The sequence below is a fragment of the Artibeus jamaicensis genome, unplaced genomic scaffold, assembly GCF_021234435.1.
Source record: "Artibeus jamaicensis isolate MK-2021 breed Jamaican fruit bat unplaced genomic scaffold, CSHL_Jam_final contig_391, whole genome shotgun sequence".
NCBI classification, from domain to species: Eukaryota; Metazoa; Chordata; class Mammalia; order Chiroptera; family Phyllostomidae; genus Artibeus; species Artibeus jamaicensis.
The window spans coordinates 22,646,772-22,664,661 of NW_026521814.1; the positions used below are offsets into that span (position 1 = coordinate 22,646,772).

The window sequence follows — 17,890 nt, forward strand, 5'->3', positions numbered from 1 at the left end:
CACAGGCTGCACTTCCTTAACAAGCCCTCACACCCTATTTTAAGTGATTGTCTTAGCATGGCCTATTACATTTCATTTTCTCCATTATCAAATGTTACCCACAGAAAGAACAACTAGCACTGTCCTCATTAATGTTTTCAATGTAATTATTTTTATTATGTGCTTAACTGCTGTGATAAAGGGAAAAGAACATAGTTAAGAGAGGACTCTGTCCAAGTATGAAGATGCCTGATTTCTGGTCCTGGCTTTAGCACTCCTAACCATGAGATCTGGGAAAATTAAGTAAGATTCTTGGAATTCAGTTGCCTTGTATTTAAAATAAGTTTGGTTACAGCTAGGTTATCCCTAAACTTCGTTTCCATTTCAAAAATTGTGATGCTGCATTTTTTTTTAATGGAAAAAAGTATCAGGGAGAAGAAAAATCAATTTAGTTGATAAGGTCTTGGGGGAAATTTCCAGTACCATTTTCTTCTAATTACAGTCAAAGATAGTGGCACGTAAGAACCAAATATTTACTGAGTACCTTCTCTGTGCTTGCCACTGTTCCAGGTGACTCTGTGAATGCCATTATATAATTCTTTTTGGGAGTTGTAATTGCACTGAGTGTCCTAGGGTGCGGGATGGCTAAGTTTGGAGTCTGGAAAGTAAGCCGGCTTGTCTGATTCTAAACCTTGGATTCTACTGTAATACATTATATTTGCTAGCCTTGTAAAATCCTTTTTCCCATTATCTATGCATTTTCACATTCAATTTAAATTTTAGTGAACTAAATTCTGAGCAGTATCTCAAAAAAATTTAGTAAAGTTCCTCTCATCATCCAAGAATGGCTTATATGAGGCTACTCCTTGCCCTTCTTTCCACACAGAGGTTTACAAAGGTAAGAATGGTTTGTTGTTTTTTTGAGCCTTATACAGAAATCCAGAATTCTAAGGTAAACATCCGAATGGAGCAAATGAGCATGATCTGGTGGTTCAGGGACTTTTCTTTTCTTTCTGTCTTTTTTTTTTTTTTTTTTTTAGGCACACACAAAAAATCGCAGAGATTCAGGCTGAGTTAAAAGACATGAGAAAAAAAATAAAGGAAAAAAGTCTGTAGGAGAGCCCTCAGAGCTACGGTAACAACTGTGTTAATGCTTTCTTGATAAAGACTGTAAAAAGGGCATGTTCTAATTGTATTCCTGTACTTCTTTCGACACTTTCGTATTAAGCAGCAGAGGTGTTTTTAAATTGTGTTTGGAAAGACACAGAGGTAAGGAAGGGCGAATCATCCAGATCTAGAGCTCCGGAGAGGAGATTCAAAAGGAAACTCGGCGGGGAATACGGAGCATGGCTGGGGGTGGGGAGGGGAATAGTGTTTCTGCTTCTGTCCGGGCATAAGCAGAGTAAGGTAAGGTCTCGCCTTCTGCAGTCGGGTTTCTCTCACATTCCACTCCTCGCCCCTTCGGTCCAAGGTGCAAACGCCAGATAGCCCTGCAGGCCCATAGGAAGCGACCATCAGAGATTGAGGAAAATCCGCGAGCTTGAACCTTGGCGTCCGGCGTGGAAGTGTCCTAGGAGACCGCCAGAAGTGCTCTAGCCGGAGTCTGGAAGAGTTCCCTTTTGGCCGAGAGGGGGAGCCCCGCTTCCCAGTCCGGAGTGACCCGGAGTCCCGAGCCTCCAGTCCCAGCCCCAGCCACAACCAGCGCCAGTTTTGGCTTCAGGCTATTAGGAAGAGGAGGGAGAGGGTAGAGAGCGCAAAGAGGGAGGGGACCTGAGCAGGAGGGTCCCAAGTCCGGCACTGCATTTGCGTACGGAAACTTTCCCTCTCGGCCACGGAAACGTCAGCGCCACTGTGCTGGAGCGGAGATCCGAGGCGGCAGCAGCTCTCCACGCCCCTGCCCCAAGCTGACCCGGTCGCATCAGTCACTAAGGTATGGAGAGACCGCGGTTTATCTCGGGTCTTCCCTGGCTGCCAGCTCAGCCTCCAGCCGGGCAGGGTGCAATCCCTTTGAAACTGACATCACGAGAGGTGGCGAGTGGTGGTCTGCTACAGCCGCGGGCGCGGGGGAGGGAAGGCGCGGAGCTGCGCGCCGCCGCCGCTGCCGCGGGGCAGGTTGCAAAAATAAGGACAGTGAAAGGCTCTGGGTGTCGTTCGGCCGGAAAGGAGGCTAAGACCTGTTGAAGACTGCAATGGCAGTGCTTCAAGGAGGACGGCGGAGCCTCACGAGGTCAGGGGGACCCAGCAGTCTCCTGACTCCTGGAGCCTGCTCTAGCCCTTTGTGGTAACTTTGGTTGGGCTGGCAGGGCCGGTGGGCAACAGCTAGAGTGGGGCGGCTGGCGCCGGTGGATCAGTATCGTTAAGGGTGCGTGCACGGGACGGGACGGAGCAGGCAAGTCATCGCCCGGTCACAGCGATACCACCCTGGAGGGAAACTTCTTCCAGTGTAAGCTCCCTTTTGTTGGCCCCGGGAGCGTGGGCTTGGGGCCCGGGAGGCGCGGAGCTCCGAGGCGCGGCCGAGGATTCTTTAAAGCCCGGGGATGGGTGGGCCCAAACTCAGGGGCGGCGCCCTCATTGTACCCTTTGGATGGGTGGGTCAAATAGCTCCTTTTGGCTAGCGTTGTGTTAGAGGGGCGCACCGCGCGGCAGGGTGATGAAACCCTGGGTTTTCGGTCCCGAAGCCCAGTTAGTTTGTCCAGGTCCTCTCCCCAGGGGCTGACTCACTACACAGATCAGAAACCAGTGCGATCGATTCTTCTCCGTGGCTCCTGTGGCCTCCGCGCTGACTTCCCTGAGTGCGGGAGGGAACTCCAGGCTGGCTGATTTTCTTGGAATGTGTTTACGATGTTGAATGGGACTTGGAACAGGAAGCTGGACGCTGCAGCTGTAACTAGCGCACCAGCGTAGAGTAAGGAAAGATGTAGCTGGTGTTGAGCTTGGCTAGTCCACCTAGTACTTTGGACAAACCCCGAGTATATGCAGGCTGGCGGTCAAGGTACCCCTTCCTGGGTCCTGCAGTTTTTCCTAACTGAGCTTGGCTTACTTTCACTTGAACCAGACATTTATATGCTATGTTTCTCTCTGCAAGCTTGACAAAGTATAGGTCAATCGATTAGGAAGGATTTAATAAATTTATGTGGGTACCTGCTTTTAAAAAATGTTGCAGCAACACTTGAGAATAAACGTTTCTTGGAAAGTGTTCTGGTTATGACACCACTTGTTAATTTCTAGGATTAGCAGGCAAATCGGCTATACTGATAATTTTGTGTCTGTGATGCCAAATGGGTGATTAGGTACTAAAGGAGTGGTAATCAATGAGTATTGGGAGGTCAGAAACTCTGAGAGGAGTTGGAAATTTTTCAAGGTTGCAGATGCCCCCTTTCTCTGCCACTCTTCCCCTCCATCCCCCAGGAAAACAAGTAGCCTTGCTAGAAAACCTACCAGTTGGGAGAGTGCAGTCTCTGGCGACTACGAGCCTTGCTGGAAACACCCCATAAAGCTAAGGTACTGCCCCAGTGCATAATTAAAAGGTCTCCTTGAGCTGTCCAGGAGTGTTTTCCAAGTTTTTACGAGTGACAAGGAAAGAAGAGAGGAACCTGGCCGGCAGCCAAACTAGACTGAGCTCAGTAGCCAGGCATGAAAGACAGGGGAAGTTGCAGGGGACAATTGGAAAGGAGCTCTTGGTTGTACTTGGTTTAAAACAAGGGGTGTCTTTTGAAATGAAAATGGTTTTGGTGACTAAGATCAGCCCTCTCAGCAAAAAAGTAAACTAAACATCAAGTGCAGTCGGATATGACATAGTAGAGCGAAAGAGGTGCTCTAATAAAGTATGGTCATTCCTCACCAGTTTTGCAGTGGAAAGCTGAGGGCCTGATGCTGCCTGTGCTGATTTACTTTTCAGATGCCCACACTTGCTATTTGTTGCTATTTGTCTCCTTAGTTTGGACTAGGCTTGCTGAAACTTCAGTCCCTTGACCTTGACCTTCTTTGTTTCCATAGCCAGTAAGAATCAAAGACTTGGGCTTTGAGCAGATGATTTTCCACCTAAATTGAATAATTCAATTAGGTATTCTTAAATGGCACAGATTTGGGTCATGGACTTAAAGTGAAAAACATGTCCAGCATGTCTTTCTTGTGTTTCTCAAAAGTTATCCTTTTAAATAGTTCTTACTCTTTCACCTGAAAGAGTAGAATTTGTGTGATCTTAGCATTGTCACACATTTGCCTGATAATAAGGACCCTGCTGCTGGTGAGTTTCTGAGCAGCCAGGAGCTCAGAGCCTTCCCTGAAATTCAGAGCCTTCTTATCTGTATGAAAATTGTTTATTGCCTATTTTTTTCCTTGGGACATAAGTCCACTATTGTGTGTTTAGGGCAGGATAATGGTTAAAAAATACTAATGGGGCTTGTATTTCCACTGGATTGATGAGTGTGAGATTGTGAGTGTCAGGCTGCTCTCTGAGATTGACTTGATGCATCACCCTTGGCCAAGTGTTTCCTTGACTCTGATTTCAGTTTTCCACTTGTAAAGAAACTTTCCTTTACATAATTACAAGCTAAGTATGAGCATTAAAGAGAAGAAATTATGTTAATAGATTTTTAGACACAAAGGTCAGAGGGTTTCTGACTCAGTTTTGATTCACTTGAGATTATAGAGCTAAAATAGTAATGTTTATGTCCAGAACACATATAATGTGAGAATATCTTGTTTAATTTATAAAAATTATTGCTCTTGCCTTTTAATCATAGCTAAAGCCTCAATTAAACCATAAAATTTAATTTTTGAAGGGAGAGGTGATATTTTGTCATGGGTAAAGCTGAGTCATTTTCTCAGAGATGAACAATCAGCAAATTTATTTATTTTCATTCTAGTATATATTTATACTCAGGACCGCTGCTTTTTGAGTTCCACTCCAGTTCGTCTTTTTGAGAAGTTACCAGTTATATTTGCAGAATTGGGCTCCCTTCTTGGAAATAACAGTTGAGAGACAAAAATACATTTATGATGTACAAACTTTTTTCCCCAGTGGCCGCAACAACTTCCTTAAGAGTTTAAAGGGTAGATTTAGGAGCCATTTATTCATTGATTCAACCCTTGTTAATGGCATACTTTCTATGTTGCAGAAACCATCAGCCTTGAATTTGAATCCCAGCACTGTACTTGTGAGCACTGTGGTTTTGTGCCTGTTTTTTACTTCTTAAACTTTATCAGCATATAATTTAGTGTCTATATTGCTACCTACAATGTAAGAACTTGTTAATGCCCACCCATCCATGAAAATAGTGAAATACTTAATTTTCAGTTTGACATGTCAATAAAATAAAATGCCTATATTTATAGCTTAATGTACTCTGCTATATTCATGGATGTTTAATTTAACTCTTTCTCAGGTGTATAAATGAACATGTTTGAGGGGAAAAAAAAACCCAGAACAAGCATAGCAGTCTCTCCTTGACTATGGGAGAATATGTTCCAAAACCACCCTTATATGCCCGAAACATGAGTGGATATACTACCAAACCCTATATATACTAGTTTTTCCTATACATACATACTTATGATAAAATTATTATATAAATTAGGCACAGTAGGGGATTAACAATAACTAATAATAAAATAGAACAATTACAATATACTGTAGTAAAAGTTATGTAAATATGGTCTCTCTCAAAATATCTGGAATTTTCCATTTACTCCTTTTTGACTGTGGCTGAACCAGGAAAACTGAAGCCGTGGAAAGGGAAACTGCAGCTAAGGGGGAACCACACTGTGTAGGGACATTGTTTACAGAATTAAATATTTTGGTAAAATACTTAATTATAACTTAAAATATATATTGTATTGATTATGCCATTACAGTTGTCCCATTTCCCCCCTTCATTCCCCTCCACCCTGCACACCCCCTCCCACCCACATTCCCCCCTTTAGTTCATGTCCATGTGTCGTAAGTTCTTTAACTTCTGCATTTCCCACACCACTCTTGCCCTCCCCCGTCTATTTTCTATCTACCGTCTATGCTACTTATTCACTGTACCTTTCCCCCCTTAATCACAACTTTTATTTTTAGACTTTATCATTTATAGTAAATTGACGAAAAGTAAGAGTTTATGGGAAATAGTAGTTGAATTTATGGTCATATTAACAAAATTGGCACTTTATTTGGATAATCAAAAAAGAAGTTGTCCTGGCTGGTGTGGATCAGTGCTGGACTGCGAACCAAAGGGTCGCTAGTTCAATTCTCAGTCAGGGCACACGCCCCGATTGCAGGCCAGGCCCCCAGTGGGGGGGGGCACTCGATAGACAACCACACATTGATGTTTGTCTCCCTCTTTCTCCCTCCCTTCCTCTCTTTAAAAATGAATTAATAAAATCTAAAAAAAATTTAAATTGAAGAAAAAGAAGTGAATGTTCTAGCATGAACTAAGATAATCTCAATGAAGCTATCCAATTTTGCTTTTAATTTTAAATTAAAATTTTTTTAAATTTTAATCTCCATTGCCGAGTAATAAATCATTTGTATTTAGATTTCACTTGGACGTCTTTGTGACTTACTCTGGAAAGTTGCAATTTGTTTTCCAAAACCTCTAAAGAAGAAAAGTTACTTTACTTGAATATAATAATAAACTCAAAAGTAGTAACAGGATCCAACTGCACGGCTACCATGAGTCCTACTCCCTAAATGTATCAGAGGCTGATGGATCTAATAGTGTTTGCCTTAGCGTATTTAGAGATGAAGAAACTTAAACTTGTTCCTATAGAAGATTAAATATTTTCAAGTTGGAAGAGAAAAAATGGAATAGACCCTGAGCAGAGAAATCGCGTTGCTCCCAAACAGTGGGGGTATGAAATTGAAATTAGGCCTCTATTTTGATAGGTTATGGCTGAAAGTCATTGTTCCAGAGTTAGGCTTTAAAAAGCAGTGTTTATAAATTTTTAAGGCTCTGTAATTTGCTAGTTTTACGTTTGTTTTATGCTAAGAAAACGTTTTTAGCCACCCTAATGGTGTTAACAATGCGTGATTATTTTTTACTGGAAGACAGCCAGTTGAGTCAAACACTGCGCAGGAGGAAAAGTGCTAATTTTCTGTTTTCATTGAAATAGTATAGTTATGGTAAATTTGGAATTAGTCTCATCCCCAATATTGTGTACTTAAGGAGGGTTTTGGAAAGGCTGCTCCAATTTGCTCACATAATATGAATAACTGAGCTAACTTAATGTAATAACTGTGATTGCTACCATATGGTGTGCTACATTGCAAAGATTATGCCTTTTTAAAAGAGTTTTGAATAACACTACATACTTTCTAAGGTTCATGTAACACGGCATATCTAGATAGCAGTAGCTGCTTTTCTTCCGTATTTTTTTTTGCTATTCACATTATACAGTTATACCTACACATTGTCTTCATCACATAACTTTGGAATATAATTTAGAAACTTAGATGCCTTAGATGACTTCCCCCTTTGATGTTTCTCTAATTATGATAGGTTTATTTTTCATAAGGAAAAATAACTTCAATTACTTGATATTTCTGAAGCCATTTTAAACTATTAATTTAAAGGATTTTTCAGATTACTGTTGTTAAAGATCCTTGGCATTTTCTTTTTTCAAACAATAGAGGAGTTTTTAGGCTTATATTTATACCTGTACAGGTTGAGAAAAGTAGTGGGAAAGATCTGTTACCCACATTCTTGGTTCATGGCTCTGATGATATAATCATGGAGGTGTGGAACAAATTTTCCTCTACTCTGAAAGGTCTTCTGGTTGGCTTAATAATCAAATAGACATGAGATAAATTGGCAAGAGAAAATAACCAAATTTAATGCATTCATATGTATGGGAATCCTAAATACTTAAGACTCAGTGATCTCAGAGGTTCAGAGACGGAAAGGGAACATGAGTGTATAAGACTTTCTGAGCTAAGGGTGAAGTGAGGGGCTTTCAGAACTTCGGAGGATCGTTACAGGATGATAAGGGCAGATGTTTGTAAACAGAAGTTTCTCCTGCCCTACAGATAGGTCCAGAGTTATCTCTGATGATACCATCTCTTACAGCCAAGACTCCTGATTCAAGCTCTTCTAGGTTGAAGGGAGGGGTAGAAGTTTCTCTTGAGCCTCAGGCCAAAATTCCCTTTAACTCAAAACAATCTGTATACCACAGAAGCACATCTTGAGGTGACTAGCTCTGAACTCCCAGAGGCCTTTTCTGCTTTTTTAAAGTAGAGCACAGGCAAATGTAAATACTACCGCTAAGTCTATAAGATACTATGAAGTAATAATTGTGTAAAAATGTAGTGTTTTTAGCCCTGGCTGGTGTAGCTCAGTGGATTGAGCGTAGGCCTATGAACCACATGATCGTGGTTCGAGTCCCAGTCAGGGCACATGCCTGGGTTGCAGGCCAGTTCCCAGTAGGGGACTCACGAGAGGTAACCATACATTGATATTTCTCTCCTTCCCTTCCTCTCTAAAGATAAATAAATTAAATCCTTTAAAAAAAAGTTTAAAAAAAGGTAGTGTTTTTCTGGTATTGCATAGCTTTTTTCTTGAAGTTATGTTATTGTTGATATTTTTCCTGAAACTCCAGCCATAAGTCCTCCAAAAATTTCAGAGAATATAAACTTTGCCAGAGCTGCCAAAAAAAAAAAAGCAGATTGAGTGACCTGGGCTCAGTCTTTAGTCCATTCTCTTGAAGAAATGATGTTAGTCATTTAAATAACTGAAACACAGTCATTTTGGTAGAAGAAAAAAAGAGCATAAATAACCTATAAACTGAGTCATTAGAGAGTTGGTTGTAAAACATCTTCACCGTTATGTAATATTTCATCACATGGTGACTAAGGTCTCATTCTCAGTTTGTATTTAAATGAGGTAATATGATTTTAGATAGCATGTTTTAGTTAAAAAGGCCAGTAGAACCAACTGTACTGTCTGGTAGCAAATCTCCAAATATGTGGTAATTAAAAGTTGATATAAGAGCAAAAACATGATTTTAGCCCCTGGGTTTCTCTCATAGCTATTTACACCCACAAGGTAAAAATTTAAAGTAAAATTTTATCAGCAAGTAGGCTCGTTTATCTAGATTTCCATGTTGGTAGGTTAAAACATACATTGGTAAGCACTGGTAAGAGTTTAAGAAGACAAAGTACTTTGCAAATGTCTTTAAAGGTCACATGCATGTTATTTTCTGTAATCTGTTTAATTTTTGTCCGCTGTTGTGGAACTCCACAGTGAATACAGAATTTTAACTGATGGTGGAACTTGATAACTACCTCCTTGCGTATCTGCACTATTATTAAATCATAAAATCTCCAACATCAATGCTGATTACTGCTGGCTCTGCACATACATCGAGAGAAAGTTTGGCTTATTTTAAAGGACAATTTTATAACTGAATTAATTTCAATTGAGTATAGTTAGTAAGATGATGCTGCTTATGTGATATAGTGTAGAAAAGTACAGTTTTAGAGAATTGTTAAGGAGAGAGATCACTGAGGGCAAAACGAATGCATTAATGAGGGCACGAAAATGTAGAAGAGTCCGTGCTTGATGGCCTTGTTGGGTCCCTAATCAACCTTTCATATTTCTGAATTTACAGTTGTGTGAGATACTAAATTTCTTTATTTTCCAAGCCAGTTTGAACAAGGATTTTCAGTATTTTAACTAGAACAGTGATTGTGGTATCTTAATTTGAAATAAAAATTTTATACAATAATTTAGATTATTAAAAAGCTTTGTAGACTACCTGGGTTTTTTACTTTGGATATGATTAGTGCTAAAGAAATATTTTATTACTCAAATCACCAAGCTTTATTGTTTTTAATACAATATATAGATTAATCATGTTAACTAAATTCCAAGGTGAATAAATGCTATGTGCATCTTAGAAATATGCTATTCAATAAAAATAAAAGTTTGAAATCTAAGTTCCTAATCTTATCAACCTATAAAATCACATCACTGTTTATTTGGTTTTGTGGTGTCTTTAGTGTATTGGAAACACTAAACAGACATTAAGAAACATTAAAGGAATCTCAGTGACTGGTCTGAGTAATTTAAAGCTTGGAGCCTGATAAAACTAACTTAAAACTGACTTACCACTATTTGAATATAAAAGATAAAGCTGATAAAGGTTCCCTGAAACTATGAAGTGCAGGTCCATTCACAGTGTTATAAAAACTGTGGATATATAAAAACTTTTAAGTAAGAACTAGTTTTATAAAACTCAAGTTCACTGGAACTATTAGCAAAAAATTATTTTCTGTCAGGATGTTCTTAAGTTCGATTTTTGATGACCTTAGCATTATGTGTATTGGTTTTTGTAATGTGCTGTGTCAAAGTGTGGAGTTAATACTGAGTTTTTGTCCTCTTGCTGTAGAGGTGGTAGGAATTACTGGAAGCTAAGACTTGACAAAAGTAAGCGTGAAATATTTTGAAGCATTAGTAGCATCCTTGTGGGGGGGGGATAAAAATAGTTACCCAGTTGTCTAAGCAGGAGGTGGGAACAAACAATAACCTAACTGACTTAGTGATTAGTCAAGTGTCACAATGAGCATGTTTGCTGGGAATGAGGGGGTATGAGAAATAGCAAACTAAAGATTGCATAGGCCGTGCGTGTGAAGAGCAGCTGGTGAAACTGGAGGTAGAATGTTGCAAATGGTTAAAGCCAGCAGTGAAGCAGATCGGTAACTGGGTCATTGATCAAGAAAGAGCGAAAGCTGTTGTGTTAGAACTGGTATCAATGTGGATGTGAGAGCGTGACTGTTGGTTGGGTAGGGACAGAGGCAGCCAGTAGTCACTTGAATACCAAAGGAAAGTGGGAGACCTCAGAAAAGTAGTTACTAATGGAGATAGCTAGAGTAACAAGATCTTCTACATTACTGGGATTGCATAAAAATGCAGTAAACATGCTCGGGAGGCTTCCTCTATGAGATCATGACCTTCATTTAAAGCTAGGCCAGAGACAGGGAGAGTACAAAGTGCTGCAATTTTCAGAGGATTATTGTTCTTTTAGAAGCTGCAGTTAAGGGATTGTCCTGGGGCATCCCTTTCCCTCCACACAATAGAAGTGCCCTGGTGACCTTTTCCTTGTTTAAAGGAAGCCACATTCTTGTGGGTGTTTGAATGTGAATAAGGGTGTTTGAATGTGAATAAATGCCTTTTGGTATGGAACCGATTATAAAGAGACTCTTGCTTTATCTATTTTGGAAATTTTAATAGAAAATATACCTTGGTTTATAGCAGATATAAAATGAGGAAGAAGATAAGTATCCAAACAATCTAAATCCCAACTTCCACTATGTGCTAAAATAATCAGATAAAGTGAAAATCATCCCTGCCTTAAATTGTTTCTCTCCATTAGGGTCTTCTTGGCACCCATACTATCCTTCACCTAATTTCTTATACTTGTGAGCCCACATGAAAAATGATTTTTTGAACAAGAGAGAAATATAACAAGAATATGACTGTGTTTAGGATTTGCGACCTCAAAATATGAAACCTACTGAATATTTCAACCTGGAGGAATTTGGGAAATGACATGGGTAAGAACGTAAGCTTTCCCTAAAGCAGGTCATACAATTCTCATGTGAATGGTGCCTTCCCTATCCCATGAGGAAAAGAGCATCCTTATCTTCAAAGAAAAGGGGTGCTATGAAAGACTTCAGATGAGTTGTTACAGATTCACAGAGACACAGAGAAACCTGGCCCCTTCACAGATGTTCCCGTAGTATGTAGTCATGCTTTTGACTCCATCGTTGACTAGTTTAGGGATCTTGGGTAGATTACTTAGCATCTCTAGAACTTTTTCTTGAATGTAAAATGAAGATAATGACTTGCACCTTGTATGCACCACTGAGGCATATGAAAGCAGGAATCTTCATTCTAGTAGATTTTCATGTTGCTCACTCTTGTGCGTCCTTTGGCCCCAGGATTGTTTTAGAGTCCATACTGTCCCTGTTGGATTTACAGAGCAGGCAACAACAGTTCTTCTTGCTCTTATCAGATTGCCCTGAGGCTTTTGAGAATCAATAATAAAGTTCCTGTTGTTTCATTGTTATTTTTGAAATTGTTTCATTCCACAGTTTCAATGCAATGGCATTTTTCTTTTCCAATCCTGTAGTTTTGGAGGTTTAACATCAGGAATGGTCTCTATGTTAAAAAGAAATGAAGTTATCTTATCTTCAGATTCCAACCCAGTGTTAAGAAAGTTCTGACAATGGATCAAGCCTGAATAGTCATGTTCCGTTACCATTACCTAGTTGGAGAAAATCTGAATAGCTACGGGTTACGTCTGTTATGGAAGAGTATCCTAGCTTGTCTGTAGCCTGAGACATTGAAAAAGAAGATTTTAAAGATTCAACCATGATAATAATTGAAATTTAAATGAGGCAATCAGTCTCTTGGAATAACATTTGTAAAATAAGGGAAAGCCAATAATTTTGTGCTAAGTGGATTAAAGCTACTGGGATTCCTACATTTAATCATGCAGACCTTCATTCACTCAAAATACCTTTCAGATCCTAGTCTCATGTGCCAGCTACTGTGCTGGATTCCTCTCAAGTATCCTAATGCCAGAGAAGCATGCACTCACGAGCTTCATCTGCCTGCTGCAAGCGTAGTTTCTTTGAAGTCCAAATGTATTTGAACCTGAGCTTCTATTCCATAATTTGGTTTTAAAGTAAAATTAATGTATTTTAATTGCAATGAGGCAATATTGATCCTCCAGGATTATGGAGTATTAATCCTGTGGCTTCATTTACTCCTTGCTTGATGTTATATTTCCCTAAGTGTGTGTGTGTATGTATATATATACACCTTCGTTAGAGTACTTTGGCCATGAGCTGTGGTGAGTCTTTCAAATTTTCAAACAGAATAAGAGCAAGAGAAAGGAAACAAGGAACATGATAAGCTTTTCATTTATGAAACCTTATGATTTTGGGGCAAGATGGAATGAAGAGTATGAGAATCATGGTATAGAACTAAGTCAGGAAATGTTCAAATAGTTAGATGTGTGACAGTGAGAGCCTGAATGTAGGAGATACAGCGAGGCTGGAGAAGAATGAATTGGAGTGATTTTGAACTTACAGAATCGTCGGATGATTGGATGTGAGCATTTCAGAAAGAAGGAATAAAGAGGATCGTGTGCAGACTTGGATTGATTGTCTTCATTGTGGTAATATTCACCAAGATAAGGAAATACAGGATGAAGAGCATGATTGGAGGAAAAGGCTAAGAATCCCACTTTGGATTTTTGAGTTTGAGGTGTTTTGGGACAATTGTGTAGAAGATGCTCTTAAAGTTGGATATGCCATTTGGAAACAGGGAGAAATCCTGGGACGGACACATAGATTTGAAAGGTATCGGTATGATTGGTTGTTTGTGCCTTGAGGTCTGACCCTTCAGATCCTTGATAGTTAAGGGGAATCAGAAAATGAAAAGCTATCAAAAGAGACTGAGAACACAAATGTGAATGGGAAGTCTGTTCTAAAGGAAGGTCTTACTGGCCTGGAAGGTAGATAAATAGAGATTTAAACTAGAATCATTTTACAGGGGACAGAAAAGAGAGGACTTAATTGCCAATAGTTTAAAAGAACTATTTTGTGTTGTGAAAGGTAAAGACCAAATTGCACCTTAATATAAGGTAGGTATTTTTAGAGTTGGCCAGTTTGGCTGGCCAGGGCTTCGGGTTCATTTTGCAGTTGTGGCTCTCTATGTTCACACCATTCCACTCCAGAAACAAAAAAGATTTCACAGGTTTGGCAAAATGAACCTCAATCTTTGGTCAGAAATGAAGTACATAGGCCTTACTAACTCCCCAAAGAATATTTCTGCAATATGTTTCCACAAGGCCATTTTAAAGATAATGAAAATTGTATTGTAGAGTGATTTGTTCCTGTTTGTGGCTTCAGGTCGGATTTTGCTGCTTCCCACACAAATTGAATTTGACCAATCATTGCTGTAGGGGTACCTGTAAATAAATATATGAGTAGATATAACCAGTTTTGACAAAATGGATTTTCTTAGATTATTGAATATTATTTACTATAAAATGGTATTGCTATTAATTATAAAAAAAACATTTCATTACCTTTTGATAAACATTATAAACCTGCTCTCTATGTTGTCTATTTATATTATTCAACATTTTAATTTTATAAGTCAAATTTGATTTTTGTACAGTCATTCAGCTGGAAACATAAAGAATTTAGAGAAATAGAGCATTGAAGTAGAATGCAAACCTTATTTTTATTCAGGTCTTTTAGACAGCTCCTTCAATATAATTAAGAATAGCATACCTAGATTTATTACTCTCATTATGTCATGAGTTTTTAAAAATCAGGACTTTAGAAGATACCTAAAAATTTTCTTTTTTTAAATTTTTCATAAAAAGGAACATAAAAATAAAGGTGCATATTAAAGGACTTATAGATTAACTTTAAGATACTATTGTTGGAAATAGTATTGAAACAGATTCTTTTAGCACTTTCTGTAGAGTTATTTTTAGTGTGGACTCTTACATTTTTTTAAAATCTGATTCTTGGATAATCTTTGTCAAATACTTAATCTCTCTGAATGGAGGGGGGTGGATGAGGATGACAAGGAATAGTGTATTTGAGTGTGACGCTACTGTCAAGCTTGTAGTTTTTGTTCACTGAAGTGGTGGTCCCACAAGAGCAGGGACTGCTGTGCTAAATTTACTTATCCCTAGGGGCCCAGAAACTTCAGAGGCCTGGCCCAGGAAGCATCCAAATATTTGATGAGTGAATGGAAAGAAAAGGAATTCAAGATCTTAAGAGAAAGTGTGCCATATCCAACATGCATATACTAAAATAATGCCTTGGGAAGAGCTGTTAGAAAGATGCAAATTTTGGAGAATAAATAGGGACAAGGACACACCTGTGCAACACTGACCCTCACCCTGTTTGTTTGTTACCTGAGGGCTAGTACTTGGAAAGTCAGTTTTTATCTTGGAGACATTAGCAGAAGCAGTCCAAACGCTGCATCTTGAGTGAGACAGCTCCATCCAGCCTCTCCTTGGCTGTCTCTATTACATCATCTCACACCAGTCAAAAGATGACAGGGTTTTTGTGGTCTACTTCTTCTATGATTATTTAAGATTATACATATTATACCTATCTGAGCAGTTCTGTCCTAAAATCACGTTTCTTCTCATATTGAATTGGAATATTCTGAGATTGAAATAGAAATTGCATTCTTACAAAATATACTGGGAGCAAAATGTAGTTGACACTACCTAATCAACTGGTATTTCAATTGGTGATTTGAGGAGGAAATTCTAAGAAATGGTGATAACTAAAGAGAAATATTTAGCATAATTTAATTGTAAGTTGATGTGAGTATGTCTGCCTTTTGGAATAATTACATAGATTTATTTTTATATCCTTTACATTTTTTCAAGTTTCTTTCTCCAACTTGTCAAAATGTTTTTTGAAAAATGCCACTTACTAATAAAATATGAGAAATATAGGTAAACATCTTTTAATTTATTAGTTGATGCAATATTAATGTATAACTTTCCTTGAAAGTTAGACACTGATTTTATTTATAATATATAATAACATAACATTTTATATGATTAGATGACCCAGTATACATTTTATAAAGACATGTTTACCATATAATCTTAAATATGTTATTAAATATATTAGATTTGTATTATATGTAATGTTTATATATAACACAGAAGGTAATATTAGATGGAACAAGAAGTGTATTTTCTGAGAATGAAATTATAGCTCCATAAGTAAATCGATTTTATGATGGCAGCCTCTTCAGTTCTAATTTTTCATTGTTCATTTCTTACACCTTGGCAAGATCATCTTTAGCAATGGCCAAAATTTCACCCGGCTATTTATTTTAAATTACCCTAATCGGTGAGTGAGAAACTGGAAGATACTTGCCTAATTTTAGTTAGCTGAGATAACTGATTTTCTTCTCATTCATTTTTTTTGTCCCATAAAATAAGTTAATAATGAGAAAAATCAATCATAAAAGAGCAAAACCCACTTATTCCTGCTCAGAATTAAAATAGCAGATTGAGAAAATCCAAAGTATTTCTTTAACTTTTTATTGACAGTTGCTATGTATGCTATTCTAATGAATCAGAGTAACTCTCATAAAAGCTGTAAAACATTTATGGAATCCATTTCAGAGGTGCTATAAATTTTTTATAACTATTAGGAGAATTTCTAAGTTCCTAAAAATGTCCAAAATGATCTAATGAGCAATTTTCTACCTTTTTCATCTTATAGCAGACATATGCTAATAACTACAATTTTGTGGCACACGAAGTATGTTTTTTGCTTATCTGACAAAAATAGGCATGGTTTTGATTCATTCATACTGGACGCTTATTGTCTTGTTGGCTGTTGTCATGTTTTATTTGACGATCTCAGGGAAAATAGGGCAGTGCCCCTGACCAATAGTCAAGTATTGCATGTTTTAAAAATTCTGGTGGCACAGGGGTGTACTGGGACATGCCAGTTGAAAATCACTGGTTGTATGGTATCAGCCAGTTAATTTTCAGATGATTAACAAGGTACAAGTGTCAGCAACATTCCCAGGGGTACCCAGTGGTATGCTGATGACCCAGTGGTATGCAATTGTTCTTTCAATAAAACCCATGTATAGAAATTTAGCTCAGTACATCATGTAATTTGACTGATATTTGTTTTCTAAAAAAAAATTAAACCTATGAAATAAACTCTGTAGGAGTTCTTTCTTTAGCAAATTCCTTTTTGGGAGTGTGATTAAAGCTGTTACTGCAAATTTTGAGCAATTTGTAGCTCATACAAAGCAAGGTATTTGTATTAAATGATTACACACTGTAGCAAAATTTTTGCATTTTGCTTTTGGAAAAACTTATTCTTTAAAAAAATAAGTTATTACACATGAATGCATTCCTGTTATAAAAGATTCAAATACTCTCAAGGCCTAGAGAGCAAAATATGAATATTTACCTTCATGCCCCTCACACTCATACCGCTCAGAGGTAAAACTGCTCATAGTTTAGTATACATCACTCCAACACAAATTCAGTCCATTGACAAACATATACACCTTGATGTTACAAAATAAAAACCAATCATAATGTATTTTTTAACTTGAGTTGGAAGATATCAACATTATTTTTAACTAAAGAGTTTGATTTGTATAACTCAAGGTCGCTATTATTTGAACAATTTGCCCAAGCAGTTAACACTGCAGCCCAATGTGTGTCTCTGTCAGTTATTACAGCTTTTCTGTTTGTTTGGCATAGCATCACTGAGAAAATGGGAAACGTGTTCACAAGAGAGCATAATAATTATGTAAAAGTCAGTGCGTTCATCAACAAGCTAGAAATGTAGCTTGAAAAAATAGCTATCATTTTTCTTTTATACACGTTGTCAAGTTTGCCCACATTCTTTCTCCATCTTTGTAATCATTACTGGTTTGGCCCCGCAGTGCATTTCTTATGTTAACCACACAGTAAATGTGTTAGAATATTTTAGATTTTTCTTTAATTTACTTTGATTTCTTTTTATCTCTTCCTCTCATTTGACCTTCTCATTGTGCTTTTCCTATCTTCTCCTGTTTTGACCTTAACATTTTAGAGCATGTTTGATGGTGATGAATTTAGTATAGAATTTCTCAACCTTGGCAGTACTGACCTGTCAGACCAGTAATTCTTAGTTGTTCAATAGGGGAAGGCACTGTTCGGTGCGGTGTAGCATGTTTAGCGGCATCCTTAGCTTCCACCCACAAGATGCCAGCACTATGCCCCCAGTTGTGATAACTAAAATTATCTTCAGTTGTTGCTAAGTGTCCTGGGGTGGAGGGCAGGTTTGCAAAACACCCCTGGTAGATACAGATATCTTCTAGGAAGGGAAAACCATCCTCACTTAATGACAAATGTG

The 17,890-nt window shown here is 38.1% G+C and overlaps 1 protein-coding gene across 4 annotated transcripts in view; it reads left to right on the plus strand.

The window, feature by feature from the left end:
• The first annotated feature begins 1,383 nt into the window (after positions 1–1,383).
• Positions 1,384–17,890, plus strand: part of GULP1 (GULP PTB domain containing engulfment adaptor 1) — a 217,486-nt gene continuing 200,979 nt past the window's right edge. The window contains exon 1 of one of the 4 annotated variants that reach the window (XM_053665219.1): positions 1,384–1,909. The gene's annotated coding sequence lies outside the window, so the exon portion shown is untranslated. Of the gene's footprint in view, positions 1,910–2,026; positions 2,423–17,890 lie in introns of those variants that run through there. The other 3 variants (XM_037162974.2, XM_037162978.2, XM_037162976.2) reach the window with 3 other exon arrangements.